Source organism: Enhydra lutris, unplaced genomic scaffold, assembly GCF_002288905.1.
Source record: "Enhydra lutris kenyoni isolate GAN:26980312 unplaced genomic scaffold, ASM228890v2 scaffoldscaffold29, whole genome shotgun sequence".
NCBI classification, from domain to species: Eukaryota; Metazoa; Chordata; class Mammalia; order Carnivora; family Mustelidae; genus Enhydra; species Enhydra lutris.
The window spans coordinates 21,718,131-21,737,199 of record NW_019154113.1 but is presented as its reverse complement, the minus strand read 5'-3'; the positions used below and the strand labels follow the sequence as shown (position 1 = coordinate 21,737,199).

The 19,069-nt window shown below is 45.9% G+C and overlaps 1 protein-coding gene across 1 annotated transcript in view; it reads left to right on the top strand.

Moving 5' to 3' along the window:
* Window positions 1–524: 524 nt before the first annotated feature.
* Window positions 525–19,069, top strand: part of LOC111152715 (zinc finger AN1-type containing 6) — a 57,660-nt gene continuing 39,115 nt past the window's right edge. Inside the window, exon 1 of the mRNA XM_022511294.1 lies at window positions 525–608. The gene's annotated coding sequence lies outside the window, so the exon portion shown is untranslated. The remainder of the gene's footprint in view (window positions 609–19,069) is intronic.

Sequence of the window (19,069 nt, the reverse complement as noted above, 5' to 3'; positions counted from 1 at the left end):
AGCAGCCGCGACCTCGGAGGCGCGGGCAGGAGCGTGCCGGGGCCGTTCCCCGTGGCGGAGACGGCGCCGGTTTTCCGTCTCGGAGGAGGCCGTGCTTCCGTTCAGTCGGCGGGACTTCGCGGGGCGCCCGCGGAGAAGGCGCGAACTCTGCTGAAGCAATGTGTCCTCCCCGACTCCCCGGTGCCCTCCCGGCTGTGCAGAGCCTGCAGGGACCGGGGAGGAGCGCCGTGGGGGACCGCAGGCGCGCGGGGCCGGCCGGCCGGGGTCTGGCGCCTCGCCGCGCGCTCTCCCGCAGACAAAAGAGCGAGCCGGCGCGCCGCCCTGGGAAACCGAAACCGCGCCTGCTTGTCGCTTTAAGAGACCAGCTTCCCCGGGGCTTTCGGCCGCCGCCGCCTAACCTGCTAGCCAGGAAAAGTTCTTTAAAATGACGGACGTCAGCCGCGTCCAACCGCAGCGGCCGGCCGCTGGCGCGGGGCGGGGCGTGTCCTCGGCGGCCAGTAGGCGTGCAGGGGGCGGGGCTTGCCGGCCAAGCTCGGTTGCCGCGGAGCACAGCTTCAAGTGAAGTTAATCTGAGGGGAAGCAAACAGAAAATTGTGGAGGTTTTGGTGGTAGGATTTTTGTTCCGATCTCCTAATTCTCCTTTATCTTGCACTTCTGCTCCTTTGTGCTTCTGTGTGCCGCAGGTTCTGTCACCGAGCTCTTTCTGTGCAAAGCGACCACTAACGGCGAGCAGGGAAGCAGAACAAAAGGGCTGTTTGGACAGGAAATAGGTGTCGGGAGCATCAACTTGACTTTGTAGCTCGGGGTCTCCGGCGCGAGCCCCACTGCGCTTCTCCGGCCCGGCCTCCTCGCCGCTGGCTCTGGACGGGGCGTGCCCCTGAGCTCGGGGTCGCTGAATCCACGCGAGGGCGGGCGGCTGGGGCGCGAGGGCGGTCAGGGCCGCCGGGCCCTCCCCGCGACTCCGACGACCCCCCACCCCCGAGGACCCCGCCTCCCAACTGCTGTGCTGGGGACTCAACCCGGTACCCCCCACTACAGTGTGTCCCGGGCTCACCCCAGCCCCCCCATGACGGTGTACCCCGGGCTCCCCCAGCCGCTCCCCTGCAGTGTGCCCCGGGCTCCCCCAGCGCCCCTCACCGGCGGCGTGCTCGGGGCGGGCCAGCTGGCATCCGGGGTCCAGGGGCTCCCTGACTTCTTCCGAGCCGCACACGGGGACGCCCTGGCTGCTGCCTTCAGACCCGTCCGTTGCAGACGTGGGCCCGGGAGTCCGCCGCAGTTGCCGCGGGCCGGGGTGCGGGGCTGTGGGTGGGCCGGAAACTTCGCGAGGACCGGCTCTGAGTCCGCCGACTCTCCCGACGCGCCAGACCGTCGCGGTGGGCCCTGCGGCCCGCCCGGTTCCCAGAGACCGCTGTCCGCGCCCTGCTGTGCTTTCATCCGCAGAGGAAGGTGCTCGGAGCTCACGGGGTCGCCAGCCGCGAGCCTGCGCGGCCCTCGAGCCTGCCGCTGCGTGTGCTGGGCCGCGGGGTTTCCGTGCCTGCTTCTCGGCTCCGGGCTTAGACGCCGCCGCGGTGACAGCAGTAATGGTGAACTTAGGAAGAGTCACTGTGCGGAGCTCTTGTGCTTTTCCCTCTTCTTACCTCGCCAGACTCTTGTATTTTTCCCATAATTGTAAATAAGTGCGCTTTTATATTAGATTTTTCTTTCACTAAACTATGCCGTCTGTTAAAACTGGTTTAGTTGTAATTGTACAGTTCTCCCAAGTCAGCAGGACCTTAATCGGTCTAGTCTTCTGCCTGTATTACATTTACATTGTTCCTCATTTTCACTCTTGTAAATAGCATTGTGTGAAACAGACTTCTGTGTGTACTTTAAAAATATTTCCTCCTTTTTCCCAGATTTTTCTTCTTCTGGAAAAATTCTTGGAGTGGGCTGACCTAGATGAAAGGATATGAACACTTCAGTAGCCAAATTGCTTTTTAGGAAGGTTAGACCAGTTCATATTGCCACCAACAGGATGTGCTTCAAGATTTGTCCAAGGGGTAGCCCCTTCAATGTTCTATTAAAGTGTGCCTCGGAAGCTCTCTGATTGGTTTTTGCCTAAACTAAGTCCCATTTTCCAAGATGTAGATGAATATAAAGTCATTTTCTGGACATAAAAACCAGCTGAAGGAAATTGGAAAAATTTTTACCTGCTTAAGTGAGGGATTACATCTTGGTTGGATATTTTATTTATTATTATGCTGTCAGTAAGTACGGGGCTTCCTGTTTCACATCAGCCTTGCTGTTTAGCCCAGGTTTTCTGGTACGCGCTGCTTCTAGTAAGCACGTATTGGGAGAAGTATTTTCTTATGGTTTCTATCAGAAACATTTTTAGAGAAGGGCTGCAGTAGGACCACTTAACGTTACCTGCCTCTGAACAGGTGTGGACAGCCTTTGTCACTGTGCATCTCTGGGGCTTTTTATATGGTAGAGAAGGAGAATTAGTATTTGTAGATCTACATTTTAAAATGGTACATCAACACCTTTCCAGTATTTCATGGGTCTCCTATGACCGAGCACTCACACAGCAGTGCAGACCGTGTTGTTCTTGTCTTTGCGAGCACTCTGTTTGGTGGCGAGGGCTGGTCATGTGCACTTGACAGCTAGCGTGTTCCGTGGGCTCGGCGGTACCTGCTCAGCTCATGAACTTGGGAACTGATGCTCCAGAAGAAACTTGAAAAGTTGTTTTAAAGCAAAATTCAAGACAGAAATACTAGTTTAATTGGTAAAAGGGAGGCAGTGATCAATGGTGGGGAAGCTCTCACTGTGCGGTGGGGAAGCTCTCACTGTGCAGAGGGGCTGAGCACAGCTGCAGTTCTGTTTATTTTCTGTGAAGTTTTTCTTCAGTTACTGATAACGTCGTGTCTCCCAACTTGCAGAGCTAATGTTGGTCATTGTGTTTGTTGCAGGGGAACGCTGTTTTAAAATGTCTGTTTTGTTTGCCAACAGGTGAAGTTTGAGTTTTCTAGACCCTTGGGTTTTTCTTAGTATTTGAAGTGGAGGAGAAGGGCTTGAAACTCATCTGTTGTAATTAGTGAAATAGTTACCTTGAAACACATTTTCCATGCATTTAAATTTTGTGGCTGTATCAGAACTTACACAGGTAAATTCTTCATTCATGAATAGAAAAACTGTTTGGGTTTCACTTGAATATTTACACTTTATGTTGGTGCTTAAATATTTATATCACAAATCTTTGTTCTGAATTTGAGAAAATGTATTTTTTTTTTCAATCTTAACAGATGGATCTTGTTGCTACAATAGAAAAGATAATTGTAAATATAAAGATTGTAGCTAAAGTCTTCAGTAGCTAAAGTCTTTGCAGGTTTAGCTGTGGGTCACATTGAAGGCCCCCTGCTCCCCTGGGGCTCTCAGGGAATTGCCCGTCTGCCCATCTTCCCCGTGCCCCGTGGGGGCTGGACCGCTCTCTGATTGACAGCACTAGGGAGTAGCAACATTTCCGTGTGTAGGTTTCAGAGTAGAAGCCAGTTTTCTAGTGGGAGAAGAAAACGCTTTAAATGAGCTAATAGGGAGGCCTAAGAATAGTGATCGCTCTATTTTATTCATTAAGAATTAGGAAAAAAGTGGGGCACCTGGGTGGCTCAGTGGGTTAATAAGCCTCTGCCTTCGGCTCAGGTCATGATCTCAGGGTCCTGGGATCGAGTCCCGCATCGGGCTCTCTGCTTGGCAGGGAGCCTGCTTTCTCCTCTCTCTCTCTTTCTCTGTCTGCCTCTCTGCCTACTTGTGATCTCTCTCTGTCAAATAAAAAAAAAAAAAAGAATTAGGAAAAAAGTGATCTAAGAGGGACTATTAAATGCATTCAGAGTGTCTGTTGTTAGTCTCCTTTCAAGGGGAATACAGGGATTTTTTTGTCTAATGACACGAGGTAAAATTAGAATGGGCGTTCAGTTGCTGAAACTGGAGAGAACCTGGAACTAGCCGCTTCATATTTACCAGGTGTCTCTGGTCTGTGTAATGGAGGGGCTGTACCGCTTTGCAGTGTTCTTCGTGTGAGGCTTCTTTATAAAAAGGAGGTAAATGTTTTAGAAAGTATTTTTTATTGACAATTTCTAGGAATTGGCTCATTTATTAACTGATGTCTGGGAACCTGTTTGACTTCAACCCGATTTTTCGTTTTTGGATATCATTAGAAAAAAATGAACTTGAGACTTTTTTCTTTTTCTTTCTTCTTCTTCTTCTTGTTTTTTTTTTTTTTTTTTTTTGGCAAAAAGGAGCAGATCCATCTATCTCTCTTTATACTTTTACATTTTTTCCCCAGAATAAACACCATGTTCCCCCACCAGCGGATTTTTGTTGAGTGTGTACTTGATTTCTTAGTGAAATTTAGCACTGTTGACTACTTTTTTCTTCTTGAAGCTCTTCCCATGAGTTTAATGATACTACTCTGGCTTCTTTTTATGACGTCTGTGCTTTGCAAGTGTTTCCTCTTTATAATCATTAAGTATTGAAATTTCGTAGGATTCTGACCTAATGTTCTTCTCAGGCTGTCCTTCTTGGGTGTCCTCCAGCACCACATCTTCAGTTAACAGCCTGTGCATAGTAATGGTTCTAAGGTCTGTATCTTAAATCCAGATTGCTTTGAAATCTTGAAACCCATGTCCATCTAGCTCACAAAGGTCTCTCTTCCATACCTATGTGAAACTCAGCAAGGCTCAATTTTAACTGCCTTTTTCACCCTCCCAGCAGTATCCTACCATCCTTTCTTCCCTCCTGGCCCAGAAAGTGGGAGGTGTGCAGAAGCCGGAGGCTCTGGTTCTTCCTCCTTCTTTGTGCCCGGTGAGCCTCCGCCTCCTAATGATTCTATTCAATTATTTTAAAAGATTTTACCTTTTTAAAAACATATTTGTTTATTTATTTATTGGAGAGAGACAGAGATAGTGGGAGAGGGCAGGAGCAGGGAGGAGAGGGAGAAGCACGGTACCAGCTGAGCAGGGAGCCTGATGTGGGACTCAGTCCTGGAACTCTGGGATCATGACCTGAGCTGAAGGCAGTTGCTTAACCAACTAGGCCACCTGGACGCCCAAATTTTTACCTTTAAGTAGTCTCTGCACTCAACGTGGGGCTCAGACTCAGAACCCTGAGGTCAAGAGCTGCACACCCCACGGTCTGAGCCCGCCGTCTCCCCCTCCTGTCCGTTTTAAATCCATAGGATCTAGAGTCCATGGCTTCTCATTTCGGTTAGTAAAACAGCCTCAGCTCCTCTTCCCTTCCAGTTTCGGCTTTCTACAATCCACTCTTCACTGCGAGGTTGTGCCTGTTTTTCTCTGTTTACAGTTCTTCAGTGTTCCTCGTTGCCACTTGAACTCTCTCAGCTTCCTAGGATGAGTAACACTACTGGCTAATTCTGTGCTAAATGTTCTCTTACGGCCGGAATAGGTAAGCACTGTTACCTCCACTTCACAAGTGGGACGCTTTGGAAAGGCTGACTAGTGTGATTTGTGCAGGGCTGATGTCGCCGGTGAGCGGTGACACGCTTTGAACTCAGGTGCGCTGGGCCGAAGTCCTTCCTCCTGACCGCTGAGCCTGGAGCCTTCCTAAGCTGGCCCTTGCTTCTCTGCCTTTTCCCCCCACACCACTTCATTTCATCCTCTCACCAACCATGTGCAGCTTCTTCTAGGGCGTGCTCAAAACTTGCTGCCAGAGTCTAAAAGTGCTTTAAGGGTCTCAAAAAAACATTTTTGACAGTTTTTTGGAACACTCCAAATGTCTGAGACACTTTAGCATGTCCAGAATAGAAGATCAAAGGATGAGATGTAGGAAAGATAGAGGGAGTTTTCCATACGTCGTCGGTTTTGAATTTCAAAGCTGTTGCGTTCTTCACATTTAATAAAAGCTAACACCTGCGCGTGTGAGAGGAAGATTAGACAAAGTGCAGACGCGCTTTATCAGAGCCTTTTGAAATCCTAACGGCCTTCACGTGGCTGTTCCTGGAAGCCCGTGTGTGCATTTTCTCAGCCGGGGTAGGAGCCTCGTGCCTGTGATCACCGGGGACGTACGCCGCGGAGGATGGGCTGAGTGTGTTCTCCTGCACCCGACATTATAGTATCACAACAGGTTAAATACTGCAGCAGATTTTTTTGTAGAAAGAATATTGAGGTAAATGGAGACGTAGTTGATTTGGAATCACTTTCATTTCAAATATGTCACTTCATTTCTCTTCATCTCTCTCCACCACCCCTTCCAACATGTTTTAAGGCAAAATGACCTTTAGTCAATTAAAAAAAAAAAAAAAAGACTTTCCCCCAAAGCTTGGAAAGGATGTGGTATTAAAAGAAAAAGATCACATGGATAGAACTTTCAAAAATATAGGTAAATATTTGGTTTTGGAAACGGTTGAATCTATAACTGGACTTGGAAGCTAATGTAATTATACACTTTTAATTAAAATTCATAGTTGTCTGTTAAAAAAGCAGGAGTTTTTGTGGGTTTTGTTTTGTGGTGTTTTACCATTCATGTATTTTAGAGGTAGGAAATTCCATCCTGCTCTCAAAAGTTTTAATTTGCCATATTATCCAAAGTAATCCTTTACTATTTTCTTAAATAATAAAAATGCAAACTAATAGTTGATTTAATGAATTTTGTGTTATATATTACAGTAATCAAACAATATATGATTTGAAAAGAATGTATAACTCAGTGTTGATGAATAGAATACACAATAATTTTCCTTAATTTTTTAGATAATTGCTTAAAAGTGTATAGTGTATCTCTCTTCAAATCCCAGTAGCTATAGAACTTTATAAAATAGAATCAGTTTTAGTGGGAAAAATTATTCTTGACAGATTATTTAAAATGAAAACCTACACTGAAAAGGTCTCATTAATTGCTTAAAATAATAGTTTCAAAGAGCAAATCCTTCTTGGACTGACCCAGTCACCTAGTCAGGTGACTTTGCCAAAGTGCTGAAAGACCCGTCCTTCCAGTCCCCGCACTATTGGAAGAAATTGGGGGTATGAATATTCCGTGTCCTGAAGGTCGGTATTACGGATTACTGAGTGCCGGACTGTGGTTTGTTTTAAATGATGGCGGTAGAAACTCAGCAGGGAGAACGGTCACTGTGAGCGAGGGTAATCAGGAAACTCTAAGAAAGTAAAATCTGAAGCACGTCTTGAAAGTTAGATATGTTTGAGACTAGAGCAGTGACAGCCTTCTTTTCTTTTTTCTTCTATTTTTTCTTTTTCTTTTTTTTAAATTTTAGATAGCAAAACTTTTATTCTTTTCACCTGGAAGGGGTAGCCCTGGAATGGTGAAGTGGAGAGTAATGAAAGCATAGACTCTTAGCCGGCTTCCACGGACGTTTTCCTGGTTCGGGGGCCACGCGATTTCCCACTTACCTAGTAAGCTCCAGCTTTCCTGGGATTCGCGAGGTGCTGAAGAGGCACGGAGGGTGCTCTGGTTGTGGGAATGGTGTGACTGAGCTGTGTGAGGTGTCAGAGGCTTCTCTGCAGAGAAGTGGTGACAGCAGTATGAGGAGGACTAGCACAGTAATCACAACTCACGTGAACACTGTATCAGACACGTTAACTTTTTAAAAAAGGTTTAATATTTTTGGAGGATCTTTCAGTTCACAGCAACATTACTAGAAAGTTACAGAAATTTCCTGCGTACCCCCGGGGTCTTCACACATGCATATCCTCCCCCATTACCAACATCCGCCACCAGAGTGGTACACTTGTTACAGCGATGAGCCTCCGTTGACACGTCATAGCCACTCAGAGTCCACTGGCGTTCACTCTTGGTAGTGTAGATTCTGTAGGTTTGGGCAAACATGAGATGTATCATCATTATAGTATTGTACAGAGTATCTCACTGCAGTGAAAATCCTCTGTAGTCCTTCTGTTCATCCATCCTCTTCTCCTCAGCTCCCCCCCCAACAACACTGATCTTTTTGTGGTCTCCATAGTTTCGCCTTTTTTACGATGTCACACAGTTGGAGTCACACCGCATGTAGTGTTTTCCGATTGCCTTTTTTTCACTTAGTAATAATAAGTGTTTAAGTTTCCTCTGTGTCTTTTCATGGCTTGATAGCACCTTTCTCTTTAGCACGGACTAATACTCCATTGTGGGGATGGGTCATAGTTCATTGATCCATCCACCCTGAAAGACATCTTGGTTGCTTCAGAGTTACTATCAGTCGGAATAAAGCTGCTGCAAACCTCCAGGTTTACCTTTGCTTACGTACAAAGACTGTTAATGCTGGATTGTAAAGTAGTTGGTACTGAAGAATCCACCATATAAGTCTTCCAAAGTGGGTGTATCATTTTGCATTCCTATAAGCTTGAGCGTTCCTGTGCTCCACATCTTTGCCAGCATTTCATGCCGTCAGTGGTCCAGATTTCTGCCATTCTCATAGGTGCGTAGTGCTGTCTCATTGTTTTCATTTGTATTTCCCTGATGATGTATGATGTGGAAGCTATCTCTGTATCTTTACTGTGGTATCTGTAAGGTCTTTGGCCCAGTGTTTTAGAGTTCTTTGTATATTTGGGATCAGTCCTTTATCAGATGTGTCTTTTGTAAATGTTTTCTTACAGTCTATGGCTTGTCTACACCTTCTCCTGACATTGCCTCTCACAGCTTGTCAGCTCTTCTTCCGTGGATCTTGCACTTGGTGTTGCATCTAGAAAGTAATTGCCATTCCCAAGGTCAGTGAGATTTTCTCCTTGTTATCCTCTAGGAGGGCTGTAGTTTTGTGTTTTACATTTACGTCCATGATACATTTTGTGTTCATTTTTGTGAAGGGTGTAAGGTGTGTGTCTAGATTCGTTTTTTGGCATATAGGTGTCTGATTGTTCCAGCACCATTTTTTGAAAAGACTATCTTTGCTTTTGCTCAAGATCGTTTGGCTATGTTGGCTATATTTGTATGGGTCTTTTGCTGGGTTCTCTTTTATTCTAATGATCTGTTTGTTTTTCTTTACCCAATACCATATGGCTTGACTGTTGTAACTTCATACTAAATCGAAGTTGGGCAGTGTCAGCCCTCCAACTTTGTTCTCCTCCATCATTTATTGGCAATTCTGGATCTTTTGCCTCTCCATATAAACTTGGGGATCGGTTTGTTGATATCCACAATATAACTTGCTGGAATTTTGATTGGGATTTCATTGCATATGTAGATTAATTTTGGAAGAACTGGCATCTGGACAATATTGAGTTTTCCTACCCATAAACATGGAATATCTCTCCATTTATTTAGTTCTTTGATTTTGCTCATCAGAGTTTTGTAGTTTTCTTCATATGGGTTGTATGCGTGTTTTGTTAGATTTATACTACCTATGTATTTCATTTTTGGATCCTAATGTAAATGGTATTGTGTTTTTAATTTTTAAATTTATTGCTGATGTATAAGATAGCAATTGACCTTGATATATTAACCTTATATCCTGCAACTTTGCTATAACCACTTAGTTTCATGAGGGTTTTTTGTAGTTGTTGATTCAAATTTTCCACACAGCAGTCATGTCATCTGTGAACAAAGACCATTTAATTTCCGCCTGTGTAATCTGTATACTTTCTTTTTCTTTTTCTTGTCTTACTGCATTAGCTAGTACTTTCAGCACCGTGTTGAAAAGAGGGTACGTATTTGCCTGTTCCTGATCTTTGTGGGGAAACTTCAAGTTTCTCACCATCAAGTATGATGCCACCCATAGGAAGGTTGTAGATACTCTGTCAACTTGAGGAAGTTTCTCTTTGTTCCCATACTGACTTTTCGAGTCCTCACAACAGTTGTTATGAGCTGGGTGTTACTGTCTGTGTTTCACAGATAATGATACTGACGCATAGAGAGGCCACTTAAAAAGTCACACAGCTGGTGAGGTGACAGAGCCTCTGTTTAATTTCTCAAGTCTGACACTAGTGCGTGATCTTGCCGTTCAGATTTGCTTGGGGAAGAAAAGATATTCAAGGTGGGGACACTGCCAGGATTGTTTGGGAAGCTCCATGGTCTTTTCCTGATCTTCCTGAACTTTAGGGTTGTTATCTCAAGGCCACTTTCAGATAACTTCCTGGGAGAGGTAAGACGGAGTACTCCTTACCCCAGTGAGTTTCAGATGATGGAATTGGTGGAGTTCTAGCGCTCCAGGGTCCTTGTGAGGATGAGACCGTGCATTCTCCCCATCTTCCGCTGAGTTCAGGTCCTCTGGTTCTTTGATTTCCTGTGAGGTCAAAATCAGAATTTTTTTTTTTTTTGTAGAGATTTATTAATCAGTCACTCTATCTTTACCTTCCTTAATTTTCTTATACAGAAATTTCTGATGTGGATATGGTACAGATAAAAATGGTGCTGTATCGGAACACCTGGGTGGCTCAGTTGGTTGGACGACTGCCTTCGGCTCAGGTCATGATCCTGGAGTCCCGGGATTGAGTCCCGCATTGGGCTCCCGGCTACGCGGGGAGTCTGCTTCTCTCTCTGACCTTCTCCTCGCTCATGCTCTCTCTCACTGTCTCTCTCTCAAATAAATAAATAAAATCTTTAAAAAAAAAAATGGTGCTGTATCAAACACTGTTCTTTTTATGTGCGTTATTTTTAACCTGCTAGCCCTGCGAGCGGTTGGTGGTGGTAGCCACACTGACAAATAGTCCACAGATTTCCTTAGCACCTGCTAGGTGCTATGGCAGGAATTTATGGTACCCTGGGGAAACAGACTCAGGATTAAAATATTTAGTGATACAAGGGAAGAAGACATGAAGTTCTGACAGGCGCAGAGAATGAGAGAAGACCATAGAGGAAGAAGGACTTGGACTAAGTTAGGAAGATACTAAAAGCTAACCAGAGAGAATAAAAGGGGTGGGATCAGGTAGGCCTTGACAGGAGAACAGAGTATGTACAGGGTGATAGTGAGCAGCGTGCAGAGGCTGAGGGCTTCGAGACCCCCAGGAGGCAGAGCGGCAGCAGGAGGAGGCTGGATAGGCAGGCCAGCGGAGCGTCTTCTCTCTTAGTGGTGGAGAGCCGCTGGATCATTGATCTGGGGAGTGGTCTGATCCTGGATATTTGCCTGAGTATTTGCTTTGGCAGTAAAGTGGTGGCGGTAGGGGTTCAAGGTTATACAGCTGGTAAGAACCAACTGCGGTTAGAATTGAGGTCACTCTGCCTCTCTTTCAATCTGTTCAAGCCTAGACCATTTAAGATACCTAGTGTTCGCGCTCATTGGTTAGTAACACAGGCAGGGGAGATGAGGAGAGTACCCAGGTGGTTTACTGGAAATCAGCTCAGAAGACAAGAGATTAGGTGAGACTTATCATGAGATCTGTCTCATGATTGAGGCATTACTGGCAAAAATGTGGGAAGATGTGGGCTTAAAGCAGGTGTAATTGCATAAAAGGGTGGGATGTGAGATATCAAATACAGACGGGAACTACTAATTTGCATTTGAAAGAGAGGTCAGAATTGACTGGAGTTAGTAAGCCAAGTTGGTAAAGCAGCTGAGAGTGCCCTTGAAATAAATGAGTAAGTTAGGCAAAGGTATTTTTGGGAACGAGTTACTGAGCTATGTTGAACTTTGAAGAAAACCATGGAGGGGTTTTGACACTATTAGCCTGCGGACGTGGCTCGTTATATTAGACTCTGGGAACACCGAGATGAAGGAGAGATGCTAGCCCAGCCCCTGAGGACCCCGTCACGGCCCTCTTGCCTCTTTGAGCCTAGGAATACCTCCTAAGCTACGGACTGAGCTTGCTGGAGTCTTTGGAGCAGTTCGTTGCCACCATGGCTGTTTCGCTTCCGTGCTAAGCACGGCGCGCTCTGCTTGTGCTTCTGCGGTGTTTTTCTAGAGCGGGCAAGGCCCTTAGCTCTTCCCAGAGTGGTTCTTCGTGGCCTGCCCCAAATTGCAGCATCCCAGAGGTTACCACCCTCCATGGTTCCTGCAGGTGATGGCCGCTGACGCCGTACCCCGCAGTGAGAGGTTCAAGGGGACGTGAGGCCTGCGTTTTCTGGCTCCCTTTGTTGTTTGTAAGACCGTTACTCTTCCTGAGAAACCAGTGATCTTTCTGCCGTAGTTCCTTTCCTTTTCATCGTCTTCTCCACGTCATTCTCAGGTTATTGAGTATCTGGCAGTGGACTTCCCACTTCGGTAAATGTGGGGATTTCGGTTTGTGTTATCTGTTCCTCAGAGCCTAGTACAGTGGCTGGCTCACAGGAAGGGCTGAATTCTTACTGAATAAGTACATTTTTAAAACTCCCTTGACTTACGTACCGCAGAACTTGAGCAGCCCATTCCAAAGACCACGCCTTACACCTTACTGCTTGAGGTATCTCCAATGCTGAAATTGTTTTTCAGCTGTGGACGTATAATACATGTTGATTATTAGAAATTTAGAAAATGGATAGACCAAAAAAAAAAAATTTTTTTCACTCAGAATCTAGCTACCTAGAGGTGAAAGTGGGTCTTTTCCGTTTATATCTTTCTAGGCTTTTTTTTCCTATGAACATGCAAATGTATTTTTAATTTTTTGAGGAATCACAGTTTCATTTTGTGAAATCTTTCCATGCAATTATTTATTCACTTAAAATACGAATGCCTGCTGTGTGTCAGTTGGAAACGGGCCCTGCGGCCGGAGCGCTGCTCGCGAGAGGCCGACGGGCGAGGGCATCGGGGCTGATGGCCGCGCGGTGCTGCCCCGGGAAGCTCCGGAGTCCGTTCCAGCAGCCCGCGTTCTTACTTGGGGACTGATCTTTGTATTGTCAGAACAGTGTGCCGTGATGGTGTCCTTAGGGTAGATTCAAAGAAGAGGAATTCTGGGTCGAAGACGATAGTTTAGTCTTTTAAACTTGTTCTAGAGAACAGTTGAAGCACTCTATATTCTCACCAGAAGGGTGAGCTAGTTTGTGTAAACACTAGTTTATCTGTATCCACACGAGAAAGTATGGTAGTGTTTTTTTTTAATGATTCTAATTTATATACCATAAAATTCACCCATTTAGTAAGTGTTCAATTCAGTAATTTTAAATAAATTCACAAAGTTGTGTAATTACTACCAGACTCCACTTGGAACATTTCCTTTAGCCCGGAAAGATCCCTCAAGCCTCTTTGTAAAGGCGTCCCATGCCCAGCGCCGGTCCTCGGCAAGAGTGGACCTGTTCTGTGTCCTGTAGATTGGTTCTTTCTCCACGTGTGGGTGGAACCATGGACTCTTATGCGGTCTCTCCAGTTTGCCGACTGTCACCAGCGTCCCTGTTGCAACATCTGTCATTAGCTCGGTCCATTTTTCTTTTTTTCTTTTATCTCTTATTTATTTTTTATTGTGGTAAAATACACATAAAAATATACCATTTACGGACGCCTGGGTGGCTCATTCGGTTAAGCCGCTGTCTTCGGCTCAGATCACGATTCCAGGGTCCTGGGATCGAGTCCCACGGCAGGCTCTCTGCTTGGCAGGGGGTCTGCCTCTCCTGCCTGCCACGCCCCCTGCTTGTGCTTGCGCTTTCTCTCTGATGAATAAATAGATAAATAAAAGCTTTAAAATATGTGTGTGTGTGTGTGTGTGTGTGTGTGTGTGTGTGTGTGTATGCCATTAAAATTATTTTTAAGTGTAGAGTGGATTGGTAGGAGACGCACGCGGATCGGCAGGCATCACTGCTGTCCGTCTCTAAAACTTTTCTCATCATCTCGAATCTCTGTGCCCGTTAAACCACAACTCCCCACCCCTGCTGCTCAGGAATTACTATTCTGCTTGGTGTCTCTGTGAATTTCACGATTTGAAGTTCTCTCTTTTTGGTGGTTCTTTTTTAAAAATAAGCAGAGAGCCCAATTCGGGGCTCGATCCCAGGACCCTGAGATCATGACCTGATCATGACCCACTGAGCCCCCCAGGTGCCCCTCCTTTGTCTTTTTGAAGACAGCTGTCCAGGTGGCATGGAGTGGTACCTCATTGCGGTTGTGATTTGTATTTTCTAATGATTAGTGATGTTGAGTGTCTTTTCGTGTGCTATTGGTCATACACTGGTGTGTCTTCTTTGGGGATGTGTCTGTCCAAGTTCTTTGCCGGTTACTGTGCTGGATGTTTTGTTGTTGGGTTGTAGGAGTGCTTTATATTTTCTGCATATTAATTCCTTACCCAGTAGTAGCACTTGCACATAGTTTTTCCTCCCTCTCTGTGGCCTGGCATTCTACTCTGTTGATTGTGTCCTTTGATGGATAAAATTTTTTATTTTGATAATACCCAAATTATCTATTGTTACCTGTCTTTTGGTGTCATATGTGAGAAATGATTGCCAAATCCAGTGTCCAATCTTTAGCCCTATGTTTTCTTATAGGAGTTTTTTAGTTTATGTGCTTAGGTCTTTGATCCATCTTAAGTTAATTTCTGTACGTGGTATAAAGTAAGGGTCAAACTTCATTCCTTGGCATGTGGAGATCCAGTTTTCCTACCGCTGGCGCTTGAAAAGACTGCCCTGTCCCCCATTAAATGGTCTTGACTTGTCCCTTTTTGTTGGCAGTCCGCGTTCATCATGTACATGTATATACCACAGTTACTGCCCCCGCCTGCCAGGGGCGCACGGTGGGTTGTTTGCAGCTTTAGGCTCGTCCTGGTGCTGCTGTGAACACGTATGTGTGAGCTTTTGGGTGGCGTCTGTTTTTGTTTCTCTTGTGTAGACACCCAGAAGTGGAATTCCTCGATCATTGGTAACTGCGAGTGTAACTCTGTAGGAGAGGGCAGAGTGTTTTCCTAAGCTCCCACAATCATTTTGTCCGCAGCAGCAGTGCACAAGGACTTCTTTTTCTCTTCACCCTCCCCAGCACTTGGTGCGGTCATTGTCTGTAAGATCCAGAGCGGTATCTCCCTGTGGGGGACTCCTACTTCTCAGACAACTGCAGACCCCTCCCCCCAACACATGGGATGCGAGTGTCGGTCTTCTGGCTGGAGCCTCCTGTCCCTTCCAGCTCTCCTTTTTTCCCCACCACTCAGTCTGAAGCTTTATCAACCCCCCGTCTCTTGTTTCTTCCTTCCTTCCAGCTGCAGGTCCGTCTTCAACCACGTTCTTCGTTGCTAATCTTGGACCGGGGCAGCCACGTGTATGCGCTGCTTGTAAACCCGAGCAGTTGCCACCCCCGGAGCAGGTCGCGTCCGGTTATGGTTGGATACTGCTCTGAGTTTTTCTGTAACTTTTTGTTTTGATTGAATTTCATATTTAACATAGAAGTTGTATGACTCGTACAAGGAGCTCCTGTTTCTTTTTCCCAGGTTCTCAGTCCTTATGCTTTGTCCTATTTGTTTATCATATTCCTTTTTCGGTCTGTTTTTCTTTCTGTCTGCATTTGTGTATGTATAAATACGCGCACACTCTTTCCTGACTCACTGGTGTAAGCTTGCAGAGCTAATAAGGGGTCAAGCAGGGATTTGAATCCAGATAATGGTGTGTGTGAGAGAGTGTGTGTGTGTGCACGCGCGCACGTGCGCACACACACACAGTGTCTGGCACATACTTTCCGGTGCTCAGGAGATGCCTCTTGAATTGACCAGAGAGCACAGTTTACCTGTCGGAGTCTGCATCCCTTCTCTTCTTGGGGATTTGGCACGTGCAGGTGCTTGGGATTTGGAGCCCGACTCGCTGGGTTGCGGTCCTTGCTTTCCTGCTCCTTTGCTGGCAGTTTGCCCCGAGCGGCTTCCCTAGTCTCCCTCAGGCTCCGTTCCCTCATCTCTGGAATGGAGGAGTGAGAGCTCCTGCCTGGGAGGGATCTTGTGAGGATTAGAGGGGACAGTACAGGGAAGGCACTTATCACAGACCCTCTCACTTCTGTTTGTGGCCCGTCCTGGTCTTCTGACGTGGCTCCCAGCTTCTCTTTGTCCCCCCTGCCCCACGGGTGCCCCGCGATGGTTTTCCTGGCAGAGCCGGTAAGACGTCCGGCGTTCGGTTAGTGAACGGAGAGCTCTGGAGAAGGGTCGGGGCCAGAGTCCTCTTTGGGAGACACTTGCTCCGAGCTCCTAGCTAGAGCTGTGAGACTGAAGCCTCGCACGAAGAGGCAGGTGACAGGTGCAGGGATTTGGAGATCCGGTTCCCAGAGCCATGGCACTGTTCAAGCACATGAAACTGGCATCCCAGTTTGTGAAGATTTTTGATTGCCCTTCTAAGTCTCAGGAATATTTCAGAAATAGCAGCTCTTTAGGCCCCCCAAAATACAGGGTCACGCATGTGGAAGCAGTGCAGAAATTTGAGGTAGCCTGACATGTCTGCCCCTGTCCTGCACGCCTCTCAGAGGTACATGTTTTCCAGCAACGTCTTGTGTCTTGTTGGATCACACAATCTAGGTTTTTCTTCAGAGGAGAAGTCTCTGTAACAGGCGTGACCCCGTTTGGCAAGTAGAAGGAAGAGAAAGTCATCAAAGCAAATAATTCCAAAGTAAGATTTCGCTGGTCTTGTCTTTTTCGTCAGTAGAATGTGTATAGTAAACCTATGGGGGCAATTGGGGGTTTTTAACAGTGAGGTAAGGGGGTGCACGGGAAACCAGAGGCTGCGTGGAGGGTAGGGGGAGTGGCACCGGCACCTCTGAGGAATCTGCCCGTCATTCGCTGGTCTGTGTGTGCCTGAACCCTAAGCCATCCTCACTCTTCTGTAACTTAGTTTTCTCGGAATAATTAAATACGTCTTTGAAGGAAATGGTTATGAGCACCTCTTGTCTGATTGTTTTCATCAGATGAGTTTCATTTAGGTAAAATTTTTAATGTTAATGTTTTGTAATGCTGTCTTAATTTCTTAAGAGAATCAAGAGTGAAATATTTTAGAGAAAAATAGCACCGAGGGTTGCTGATTGGTCATCAGTACCCTTGGTCTGTTCGTCAGCATCTGCTGAGAAATGGGTCCCAGCTTTCCGTGTGGTATTTTCTGATGCTGACATCCGTGTATTTGAGAAGCACGGATGGAAAGGTTTTATAGGGAAATCGTGTTTGGAGATCAGTTCAGGAGAACTCTTCAAACCTGCTTTTCTCTTGAAATTTTGAATCCTGCTCTCCTTGGGTCTTTGCTTTGGGCTAACTTAAAAGCCAGGTCATGGGGACTCTAACTTCCTAGCGGTGTATTGAGGCCAGCGCTGGAGTCAGTTAAGACTTTAGACCAAGGAGCTGTTACAGGACCCGTCGTTGATGAAGTAGAAATAGTTCTTGGCTGAATGCTCGATGGCTTCAGACTCTGGTGGCGAGCAGTTTATTTTGTGTTTTATGACCACACCAGAAATAGGAAGGTCTGGCCTTGGGATGACGGATTCAGGCCTGCCTAACATTTCCAACTCGGTATCACGAACATAGGAGCTTCGGTTATCAAGACGATCTCTGCGTGATGCGGAGACCACGGTCAATGCGTGTTCTGGGGTCGATCACTCCTAAGTAGCTCTAAAGCTAATACGCTCTGCTTTCGTTCTCCTTTTGTTCCTAGTTGAGGAAGATCTGAAAGTCAGTCAAGTCACCGGTACTTCCTTTGGCAGTAGAGGTGGTGCGGGTATACGTGCGGGTATTTTAATGATGTGGGATAGAGACTGGTACGCGGACCGTGCTCGTGTACAGTGAGCCCTGGGTGCCGTCGGTGTCCCGAAGAGAAGGGAGAGAAGGTAGGAGCCTTACACACAGACTCCTCATCTGGTGGGCTGTTTGTAGGTTGCTGTGGATTAATCTGCTGACTGTTTAATGCCCTCGAAGGAGAAAAAGTTGCTAATTCAAATCGGGTTAGTGTGTTCTACACTGTTCAGTCATTCTCTGATTGGTCCTGAGCATTAAGATGAAAAAGACTGGGAATTCGGTTTTTACCTGAAGATTGAATTTCCTCTGATGGGTCTGTAAGAGGCTCGGGGTTGGTTCTTGCGGTGTGGGTAAGTGCAAGTCACACGTTGATGCGTTGTGTGAACATTTGAGGGCCTAGAATACCTGTTTAATGCAGCTGTGTCCGGTGTTAGAAATGAAGTGGAAAGACATTTCATGTTACCAGATTGTTATGGGCCACATTAATTACACAGTTTAACTTTGAGAGGGAAGGCGACTTATGTATTAACGTGTGCTGTGTTTCTTGGCAGGGCTGCTTTTGTGTTTGCTTTTCTCCATATAGTTTACCCCACTTGCAAGAGATAGTATTTATATGCACGATAATTTTTAACTGGGATTAATGAAAGGCTTTGTAGAAAAAAAGATTTCATGATTGCTGGAAGTTAAAAAAAATTCCATCCTATATTCTCTGTGAACAAGATAATAAACTAAAAATAGTATTTAAAACATCAGTTATTCAGGGACACCTGGTGGCTCAGTCAGTTGAGCGTCTGTCTGCCTTTGGCTCAGGTCATGATCCCGGGGTCCTGGGATCGAGCCCCCAAGGGGGGGGGGCCCTGCTCAGCGGGGAGCCTGCTCCTCCCTCTCCCACTGCCGCTCTCCCTGCTTGTGCTCGCTCACTCTCTGTCAAATAAATAAATACAGACTTTAAAAATAAATACAATAAAACATCAGTTATTCAGTAGTAACATTTTTTATTAGATGGGTAGTAACAATTTATTCAGACTTGTAAGTGGTGAGAATTATGGGAGAAAGCAGCCCACCTAACTCACTGAGGCTGGGTTTGTGTCTTCATTGTTTCATCCCCAAAGCTCTGCAGAGCAGCGGATGGGTGAGTGGGTTCACGGAAGGTGTATGCCTGGGAGTGTTGAATGAATAAATTAAAAAAAAAATCTTTAAAAAATAGCTATTATTTTGGGCATTTGAACTTCGTGGTAAACAAGTTAAAATGTTTGAAATGAATTATAATTTTTCTTAAAAATACTTTTTTTTTTTTAAGATTTTATTTATTTATTTGACAGAAATCACAAGTAGGCAGAGAGGCAGGCAGAGAGAGAGGAGGAAGCAGGCTCCCCGCTGAGCAGAAAGCCCGATGTGGGGCTTGAACCCAGAACCTGGGATCATGACCTGAGCCGAAGGCAGTGGCTTAACCCACTGAGCCACCCAGGCGCCCTTAAAAATACTTTTAAATTCCTTTTAAGTTCCTGAAGAAGTCTCTTGGCTCAAATTACCTAGTTAACTATAAGTTTATCTTTAGGTTTTAT